We start from the raw sequence: 11,196 nt of genomic DNA, 5'->3' as shown, positions 1-11,196 counted from the left end.
TGGGGGGTTTTTGGAGGAGGGGTGGAAGAGAGAAGTTGGTTGGGGTGTGTGTTTGTAAGTTTTTGGGTTTTTTAATCCATTTACTCAATTTTCTCTTTCAGAAGCTTTTCCAGGTCAGTACTTGGTGGGAAGGAGTAGCTGTCACTGCTGAATGACAAAGCATCTGTGTGCAAATCAATCATTCTCTTTGTAAATGTCCACTTCTGCTACTTTAACTCAGAAAACCACAGTACTCTATCCACACAGAAACAAGCAATATAGCTGAGAATGTGCTGCCAAGGAAGGGTTTGGACAAGGTGAGACCTATGGTAGGAGTACAACAGCTAAAATTGTATCAGTTCTTTCTATAAGGAAGTGCCACTTCCTGGGAAAGTTCCTTTCCACGTTAAATATTTCACTGCTTAGAGCAGTGTTTGTTGCTGCACAGTTTTAAACTTAGATTACTGTTGACATCTATTAAGACATGCAGGCTTTCTGGAACAAGTTAGCTCCTTACTTTTTTCCTCCTTACTTTGTTTTGCAGTTTTTTTAGACTCCCTTGTTAAATGTTGGTAGTTACCTTACAGTCAATAAATCTGGAGCTGAAAAATTACCTGGAAAAATTCTTACAGCTGGAGCAGCAGTCAGCAGGGACAAATTCAGTATTAATGTGAGTAACAAAACAAGTTGGCAAAGTGGATGTGAAAAAAGGTGAATGCTCATTATTCTCATAGCTACGAGTATTTACTCCTAATTAATAGTATTTTGTTATTTGTATAAACATTAATTGCTCTGCAGAAGAGGATTTAAATTGGAGGGAGAATCTAAGGGAATACCAGATATGGGAATACCTAGGAGAGAAATTCAAAGTCCATGTACTGAAAATGAATATTATTTCCATCCTGTCTGTGACTTTTGGTCCACAACTGCTCAAACTTCATACTTTCATACTAGAAAAACTTTGAACTTCAGGATGTTTTGGTCTTGGCTGCACTATAGAAGGTACAGTTCATGTGTAGTCATGCAGCTTGTAATGTCTTTTTACCTGTGGTTTGTAACTATTAGAGAGATTAAGAATGCTCATCATAGCTATGTTGTTATTTAAGTGCCTCTGGGTTGTTTTCTTCCTCTTTTTAATTCTTCCTTTGCCCTGAGGCAAAAACTTCTTGCACTGCAGTCCAGAGCTTGGGGCCGGTGAAGTGTTTGTGGCTGGCAAACTTGATTGAGTTTATCTCCATTTGAAATGATAAATGTTAAATAGTCCCTGTTGCTGCTTCTAAATAAGTGTCATCTTTATTTTATGTGTGTCCCTTTATCTCCTTGTTTGGACATGCCCCCAACATAGTTGTGCTATTGCCTGAACTCCAGCAGTGCTGTTTGGCTCAACAGCATACAAGAATTTCATACCTTCCCCCCCAGCCTTTGCTGATTAAAATATAAATGCCCAGTTTTAGCTGAAGAAAATGGGGTTTTAGCACCTGAGAGTGAATTTATCTTAATGACTTCCAGGGTGTTTGCTTTTGCCTTGGAAGGCTCCAAGCAATGCTCTGACTCTTTGAATGTTTTTGAACCCTTCAGAGTTCTTAGCACATGAATCTCCTCTCTTGCCTCTCTCATATGCAAATCTCATATGCTAATTGAAACAGCTAAAGCATTCTTGGACACACTGAGGAATACCTAAAACATTCTTGGGCATTTTGAGGAGCATTGTGGGCCCACTCTCCTTCTTAGGGCCTTCTGTCAATGGTGCAGTTGAGTTGGTTGCACAATCTGTTTTCAGTGACAAATAGGTCTCAGCCAGAATATTCCCTATTCTATCTGCTATTCTATCCAATTCAGAAGTGACTTTCTGATTTAGGGCACACAGGTAGTAGCAGAGAGCTCATCTTTGCTGGTTGCTCATTCTATAGGACAGAGGAGGTTTAATTTAAGAATCTCATGCAATGCTATATTGCCTCTGTCTGGTTCCACAACTCTATTAGAGAAAACTGGTTTTGGTGTTTTCTCACCTTTGCACCTGAAGGTTCTGGTTGTACAGACACTGCTGAACCACAGACTCCTTTAAACAGAACTAATACTGATAAATACTAATAAATGCCAGTCTTGCTCTGAGCTGGTGACAGTAAACTACCAATTCTGAAGATGCCTCAGAGAAGATTAAACATTTCTTCATCCATCTCTATTCTTTAAAGACAGAAAACTGCCTTGTTCTAGCTTTCAACAGAGTTTGAACTGTTCTAAACTGCCTATCTGTTATGCTGTGCTAAATTATTCCAGTGCATGTTCCATTCTCATGGGAATCTAACCAAAAGGTAACATTTTTTTTCTTTTGGGAAGCTGTCCCAAACCAGCTGGAAAAGAAGAATTATTGTCAGCAGCTATTTACTAACACTAAAAGGGAAATTAGGTCTCATTTGCATTTGCAGAATGAAGTATGTTCATGCACAAATTCGAGATGGTGATTTTAGTCAAAGTGTTCATACAGACAATTCCATATTCATGCAGCTGTTTTGTTTTATAGTCACTGCATCAGGGGAACTGGCATGGAGTGCAGGAGACTGAACCTGTAACTCTTGGAGTGTTCCTCATTTCCTTCTGCAGTCTGAGCTGCTCAAGGTTTGTCCAGGCAGTAGCTGAGGTATGGCTATGAGATAATTAGGAGTTGCCATATAAACAGAATGGTATTACTGGAAGGGGCAAGGAAGGAAAGAAAATCAATTATGTGTCAGATCAGTGCTTACATAAATATTATTTATAGTCTTGATCCTTAATTACTTGGGTCTCTGTATTTCTGTTTTGGATCTTCTGTGTTGTTTTTTTTGCTCTACACTCACTTGTCTGTAATTAATGTCCCAAGAGACACTTGCCTTGCCATGAGTGTTTCAATTTCTGTTGCCTTTAAACAGTGCAGGGAAAGGATATTTTATTCAGTGCATGTGCAAGAACTATTGATCTATCCAACTGTAAAACCTGAGAGTGGTAGTTGTAACAGTAGAATCAAGTGAAGAATACATTAAAAATATGAAAAATGTAACATAAAAGACACAAAGTTCTAAAGGGATCTGTCCAGTCCAGACTCTGCTGTGATCCTAGAGGAACCCAAGATGCATCTCAGCTGGCAGCAGTGCAAACTCTACATAAGGGAGAGGTTGGTGGTATCTGTAATATTTGCATAGAAATAATTCTCAGTGAAAAAGAATTGCAAGTTTTAAATTGTTCTCCATCCTGGCCTGAATTGCCCCAAAACAGCAGCAGCTCCCTTCAGCTGTACTTTTGCAGAATGTCCTGTTGCTGTATTCCACCTGAAGTGATGTTGTATTTCTTAGGGTTTTCATACATTTTTGTCTTTGATATTGCTTTTGAGAAATGTGTATGAAAACTGGGTAAGCAGGGGGGTGGGTGAAGATGTGGGATCCAGATTGTACATCAGGACAGCATTTCACATAGCACTGACATGGAGCTGCTTTGGAGCAGGATGATTCCTTACAGAGCTGTACTGAATTTTTGTCTTATCTGCAAGGTTTTTGGAGCATAAATTGTACCTTGATTTAAAAAATTACAAACACTGTTGCTTGATTAGTAATAGAACCACAGCCTCTTCTCCTTCTTCATAAGATGAAGTCCAGTGAAACAGATCTGTGTTTGGTTTTGAATGATTTAATTTAAATAAAGAAAACTATAAACACATAATTTTGCTATTAGAAAGGTTGAAGTGCTGGCCAAGAGTGTGATTTGAAAACAAATTATGGCCAGAATTGTCTTACGGAATTAAACCTTTATTGCCTAAAAGCTGATCATCCTTGTTGATCCCCACATTGAAGAGCTGGGTTTTGGCCAGGCATGACTTGATTCAATTCCTGTCCAAATTAGACTGCTATGAAGCTGCTTTGCTTCACAGAGTCCTTTTGGTAGGCAATTAATCAATATCTCCTGGAGTGCTTCAGCAGAGGCTGTGGTTGTAGTTGCTCAATCACTGAGGTTGCCAAATGATCACATGCATTTGTTTAGTTTGGGAAAACTTCATGTGATGATTTGTTTAAAAAAACAAACCCAAAACTACCACAGACCAATCATTGGGGGTGGCAATGGGGGGTGAGTGTGAGATGCACAACCAAAAAGCCATGAAAAACCCTCTCAAAGTCCACATGTTATGTGGATTATCTGGAAAAACTTCCCAAGACAAACCTGCAGGCTCACAGATGTCCCAGTCAGAGAATCAGAGCTGCTTTAGGTACAGTCCAGTGATTGTATCTCCCTAGACTTCTGGTACTGTCCTAAAATTTAGCATCCTTCCTCCTTCCTTCCACTTGGGTTTAGTTTAATGCTCAGGTGTGATGGTCTTTGCTGTGAACTCCCTGGTCAGCTTTCTCAACCATTACCTGCTCAAACGTTTCTGTTAATAATTAAAGGATGCATTTCTGTGATCTCTTTACAAGAATTAGTAAATCTGACATGACTAAAATGAGCTAGTAGTATAACTTTGGAGTACAGGAGGAAATCTACAGCAGAGTTGGTTATTCCACAGCCAATAATTTCTTTTCCTGAATCAGAAATCCTGATTTGCATCTCTTTGATGGAGATGGCCATTTGGATCCACACATGGAATATACTTCCTTGTGGATGCTTTAAGTGGTTCATAGGACCAGAAAACAAAGCCAATTTAAAGATCAACATTGTGAGCAGAATTCAGCTGAGGGTGTGGGCAGGGAAGGGCAGTGGCTATGTCCTGGCTGTGCTTCTTCCCTTCCTTTGAGAGGCAACAGGTGCTGCTCTAGCCCCTGGTAACAAAATGTGCTAAACCCACACCCAGTCTTGGGAATAATGTTTAGGAATTTGTTATTTGGTGATTTTTTTTAAATTTTCATTTTTTAACAAAAGCAGTTGGTAACATTAATCTCACAGCTAAAATGCTGCTCTGTAATTTCAGATTGACCTGTGAAGTTTAGAGATGTAGAGAGAAAGGTTCTTGTCACTTCAGTTAAAGGAAATTACAGCCATGATTAGTGTCAAGTGGAAAAGGATTATTTTGAAAGCAAGCTGGAACCGCATAGAATAATAGAGAGTTATCTTGGAGAGCACTCATGTAGAACATGAAAAGAATAAGCTAAAAATCCAGCAGAGAGAATCAGAGGAGGACAAATCTAAATTTAAAGCAAAGCAAGCTTCTTAAATAAAAGGTATTGATATATTAATAAATCCAAGGAGTTTTGTCAGATTACAGGGCTTCTTTACCTACTGTCTGCTTCCCAGGAGTTCCTTTTAATTAATGCAGTTGTCCCTGAGCTTCAGAGCATCAAGTTCTGTATTCAGTCTTGCCATCTTGTTTGATCCTGATTCTTGTTTTACCTTTTGCTTTTTCTAAGCCTCCACCTGCAAGAGCAATGAGAACTAACACTCCTCAGTGTTTTGGGATTTTTTTTTGTTTCATTTTATTGTCTTTGGTTGTTTTTTTTTTTGTTTGGCTGTTTGTTGTTTTAAGTGTTCAGCCTTTGTGGCTGCAGTGAAAAGCCTGGATGTCTGAAGGGAAGTGCCCCAGGGATAGAAAACTGGATAAGCAAGGAAAAACAACCCAGAATTTACTATGTGTCAAGATTTCTAATTCAGACATTCTGGATTTAGCTTTTGGTGGACTCATCTCACAGGCTTGAATGGTTAGGGTGGAAAATGAGGAGGGAGATAGCACAGGGTGATGTGAGGAGAAACACGTGTGCATTTATTTTCCTTTGTGGTGCTTCTAAATTCCCTTATTGTCTCTCCTGGGCTCAGAGAGAGCTGTCTCAGCAATTCAGAGCTGCAGCAGCTGAAGAGGCTGTAGGGAAGTGGGGCTGACACCCTTCAATAGGGCAAAGAAGAGAAGGGGAAGGAATGTGGGTTAGAGGTACAGAAATCTAGTGTTTCAAAATCCTGAAGTCTCCAGAAGTAGAAAAATCAAGAAGGAAAAACAAAAAGATGAAAGAATTCTGTAAATAATTATTAGCAATTTGATAAAATGAGCATTTAAAAGGCAGTATCAAAAAAATAAGAATTTCAGAGACCTTGAGAGACATGGCCAAGATTTTCATTATGTTTATTGCTGGGTTTGTTTTTTCCCATAGAGCTGTATGTATTTCCTGCACCTTATCCTACAGGTTATATATCTAAATTTGCAATTCTAATTAAATGGGTTGCTGTAAGGTCTGTGTAGAGAAAAGTACTATGTTGATTTCCAAATTTCATCAATGCCATACTGCCGTCAGGAGAAAAAAAAAAAAAAGAAAGTTAGGGCTGGATCCATCACATTCTTAAATTTTCCTCTAGCAACAATGACATGTTCTATTACAGTGTTATAGGGCCAGGTGATTTAAGTGAATTTTCTTTATCTTCAGACATCTAAAAATTAGCAGTCTAGACACCTTGTAGAGAGACACCCATGGCCTGGCATCCCCAGGAGGCAAATCATCCCATCCCAAGGTAATTGTGTAAGGTAGGAGACATGAGTCACTCTGAGGAACCTGTTCCTGTCTGCTGCCCCAGGAGCATGTGGATGTCTAGACACACAGCATTTGGATAGTTAAGTAAGAGGAATCCCACCCAGCACCGCTGGAGCTCAGCTATTTTCTTTGTTATTCATTTGAATTGGTTTCCAATTTAGATGTAATCTTCTCCCCTCTTTCCTCTCTAGACCAATCCAGTAGGATCAAGTTTACATGAACCTTTATCACACTGAGGAACTGAAAGGGAGATTTACAGAACAGGCATCAATACAGCTGGCATCCATCTATCAGTTCCCTTCTTAATTGTGCTTTTATGAGGTTTTTTTGTTACATTTGGGGGTTTTCTCCCCAAATGGTGCTGTGTCTGCCATTTCAGCAAATGTCAACAGCAAGATTTATTCAGATTGTCAGGCAAACTAAAGATTACTTCTTGTGGAGCTGTGAAAGTGCCTGGCAAACAACATCTGGGAATTGGGAGTTCCTGGAGGTGCTGGGGTGAGTACACAGAGATAGCACAGTATTTGTGGTGTTGCAGTGCAGGGAAACTCTTCCTTCATGGTGCACATGCTGGGATCCAGAGCTCTCAGGCTGAGCCAGGTTCTGTAGGAAGCCCATTCCAATCTTTCCAGGCTCTAGTGTCTAATTTAGCTGTTGGTTCTGTGTCTTACTGTACAGGTAACAGGTGTAGTACTGAGATTCAACTCCATCTATAGTGTCTTTTTATGGTCCTTATTGAAGGATGAAATCCAAAGCTGATGTGATGTCAGAAGGAACAGGATTACCTGGATTTATATTTTTCAATCCAAGGAGCAGCCTGTTCCTAAAGCAAGAGGGGAATGAAGAGTTTGAATTAATGACATTTCCCCTTATAAACCAGATGAAGTGTGTAGAGTCTTTAAGAAAATTATGCAAAATATGACATTATTCCTGAATTGAGTTGCACTTCAGTTCTTCATGAAGATTATTATGGAATTGGCACTGGCAAGAATTCCACAAGGATAGAATTGCACATTCTGATGTCTTTTATCAGAGTCATTCCAGCCCCTGAACTGCCACAATCAGTGCACTCCCACTGACAGGTTTCACCTCTTGCAGGTAAGTGCTGGGGTTTTCATTATGGTCCCTATCTGCATGGTGAATCTACTGAGATATTTATCTAATTGATTTTATGAAGGACCTTTCATCACAGCTAAGTACTTCGTGGTCTTGCCAATTAAATTACATCAATCCTATAGATGGGAAACTGTGGGAAATTGGAGGTCACCATGGAAACCTTCACTGGAGCAGGAAATGAAACTGCTGTGCTGATGAAGTGAGTAATCAGTTATGTACAGCCTAAAAGCAGTGCACCTACCCTGCCTCTCATGGCTGTGTCGTGCTGGGCCTCTTCCCCACAGCCTGGCTGGGGCTCTCCTGACTTTAAAATGTTCCTTGTATAGAACTGAGTGAGCCCTGCCTTTCTGAGCTTGGCTCACAGGGCTGTTTAAGGTTAACATGGCAGCTGAAGCCCAGGCCAGTTCCTGTTTTGCTGTCAAAATTGGGAAGAGGGATTAGGACTAATGCTTCTACCGTTATTCAGAAATATTAACAACCTAAGCTTAAAACAATTGAGTAACTGAATGGCATTTCTCTAAGAGGAATAAAAGGAATAAAGATAAATGGGGATATACATAATATACATAAGTGTGTATCTGTACAAATAGAAAAACTCAAGGCCTTATGCCTCTGGGAAGGAGCTGGGAAGGAACACAAAGCTGGCCTGCTGCATTTGCCTGGAGCCTTGTTTGTTACTCTGCTGTGGAGGCAGCCGTCTCTGAAATCTGAAAGAACATGCAATCATTTCTTAAAGGGTTAAACAAAATCCCTAAAGGCAGATAAAGGCTTCACCTGTCTTTCAGTTTTAACTCAATGTACTTCCACTTCTCAAATCTCACTTTGTCCTACCAAAAAGAGAAGCATCCATTTTCTAACAGAACAAACTCTATAAACATTTCCACACTATCAAAGCACATAAAGATCCCTTTTCCTTTCACAAAGTTAAGTGGTTTTGCACAGCTTCTTAGATAATAAAATTCTGGGAATACTTTACACATCAGATCCTTCAAGCACTTCTACTGCTAACATAAACAAAAACTAAATGCAAGATTGACGTTGTTCTAAACTGCAAAATATTTGAAGATAAAAATCCCCTCAGCTGGCTGCAATCCTCGCTCCAGCCATGTATCCAAGCCAAGTGTAACTGTTGCCATGGCTGCTTCGTCAACTCATTAAAAATAACAGTTCACTCCTCTCCCTTAAAGGAAAGGGATGTGGGCTCCCTAAATCAAACCCAGACAAGCCTGTGTGTCTTTATAGCACCACTTAAAAGGCACATTATTCAAGGAACTCTACCTGAAGAATCTTAGTCCCTGACCATCAGAGAGAAAGGCCTGAAGCTGTTTGAGAGAATTCTTGGTCTTTCAGAAGTGAAGCTTATTCTGAAATGCCAGGATATGGGTGGATCCAGGGAGATACTGAAACCACCTTTTACCTTGCTGAGAGACAAATACAGCTACTTCTAAAGTACTGACAAGCTTTCTTGGGGTATATCTTGTGTTGTATGTGGAACCACCCTGGCATAAAAAATCCTCAAAGCCATGTTGATACAGTCTCCTTTAAATTACTGTTACATCTTATAGCTGTGCAGCTTTTCCCTTTGCTGTCACTGAGCACAGCTCCCAACCCAGCTGCTGTTTCTGTTTTGCTTTTCCAGATGCAATGTGTGGAGATACAATTGTTCCAGGCTAGAGCTGCGCCAACAGGATCTTGCCCCCTGAACTAAACCTGTCTCTGCTTGCTGGGCAGGAGGACTTGCTCTGTGCTCTTGTTCTCTGGCCAACAGCATTGGAGATTAAAAAGGAGCAGTGATCAATTGACAGATTTATGTGAGATGAGGGGAAAAGCCACCACCTTTGTGTGACACTTTGACCCATTCTGCCACTACGGGACAGACTCACACTCTTGTCCCTTCTGATGTTCATTCAAATGTTTGATGTAGGAGATGCACCATGGCTATTTATCAGCTTCCAAATATTGACCTCCTTCCAGATTAAGAGGAATCCTTGTGACATCAATGGTGGCACATAGCCCAAGCCCCTGCACACCCCCCACATCAGGACAAGGCTGGAGCTGAGCAGCATTTGAAGCAAACAGTGCAACAACCACAGATGATAAATAAGAGGTTTCTCAGGTATCTGTGAGCTCAAGCCCACCACCCTTCACACTGCTGTTACCAACTCCCTGGGAATTTAGTTTTGAGAATAAGCGTGAATTATCAAGAGACCTTTTAAATCAGTCTATGCAGCTGCTTGCCTGGGTTGCAACATAAACCATGATAATTCATGGTTCAGATGTGTTCTAAATTTGTGCAGTTCAAGAGTGCACTGAAATGATCAAAATGTTTGGATTTCCATAGTGCTCAGGGGAAAAAGCACTCCAAGTCCAAATAGCATTCAGAGGGAAGCTTCCATCTGTTCAAAAAGCAGACCAGATAAGCCACTCTTAAAAAATTTTGTTCTGGACCCAGCCTCCCCCTTTTCCCACATGCCCTAAGGCTTCTTCCTGCACTGTTCCTCAAGAAACAGAACCACATAGGAGTTATGAAGGTGTTTTTACTTTCAGGAACTGATTTGGAACATCCTTCCCAGGAGAGGCTGAAGTTGGGGTTGTTGAGCCTGTGAAAGGCTCTTGTACAAGAACAGGAGAGGGACTTCTGACAAGGGCAGGTATTGACAGGACAAGGGAGAATGGCTTAAAGTGGCTTATCTCACCTAAATAGCTTTAGGTGAGATAAAATGAAGAAATTCTTTACTATGAAGGTGGTGGACACTGAACAGGCGACCCAGAGAACCTGTGGCTGCCCCATCCCTGTAACTGCTCAAGGCCAGGTTTAATGAAACTTTCTGCAAGCTGGTCTCTTGGGAGGTGTCCCTGCACAGCACAGGGGGGCTGGAACGAGATGACTGCCCAGGATTCAATTATCAGAACACATTCCTGGAATTCTCAGATTTCATACGTCAGCACCACTGCAGCTTAGACAGATGGTGCTATAGTGCTATAATCAGTGACAATGCAGCAGCTGTCCAACTGTGACACTCTCTAGGAGCAGGTGAGAATTCACCATGACAAGTCCTTCTCAAAATCCAACCTACACCTGACAGGGTGAGGATTCCTGACTAGGAACTGCAACCTAATTCAGAATTTCAGAGGATCAGCTGAGTTGCCATTAACTGGTAGGAAATGTGTGTAATATGCAGTTTCTCCCAATGCTCCTAGCAGTATAATTATACCCAACCCTTAACAAAAATAGTATTAGTAAAAGCCATTATAATTTATCAGTTACAGTGGTTTAATTTTGACTGTGACTTTACTATGTAGAATTAAGCACTCTTTACATTTTAAGTACAATGCCACTCATAGTCAACAGGAACACAGAAGTTAAACCCACCAACAGCCACCCGTTCCAGATTAGCCATAAGTTTTGCACTTGAGCACTTAAGAACTTCAGCAGCAGTCAAGATCATGAAGATGCTACCACGTCTCATCTATGGAGAGACTTTGATGTGCACACTACAGTAAGCACCATTTTTACACCAGTTTGAAGAACCCAGAGCTGTTCACACTGCATGAGGCTTTTCCAAGTCATGTGATGGTAATTCCACCTGTTTGCAGCATTTTCTACCGTTTTTGTTCTATCCTGCATTTT

The sequence above is a fragment of the Lonchura striata genome, chromosome 5, assembly GCF_050655825.1.
Source record: "Lonchura striata isolate lonStrDom1 chromosome 5, ASM5065582v1, whole genome shotgun sequence".
NCBI lineage: Eukaryota > Metazoa > Chordata > Aves > Passeriformes > Estrildidae > Lonchura > Lonchura striata.
The sequence above is the reverse complement of the archived record's forward strand: the minus strand, read 5'-3'. Positions refer to the sequence as shown.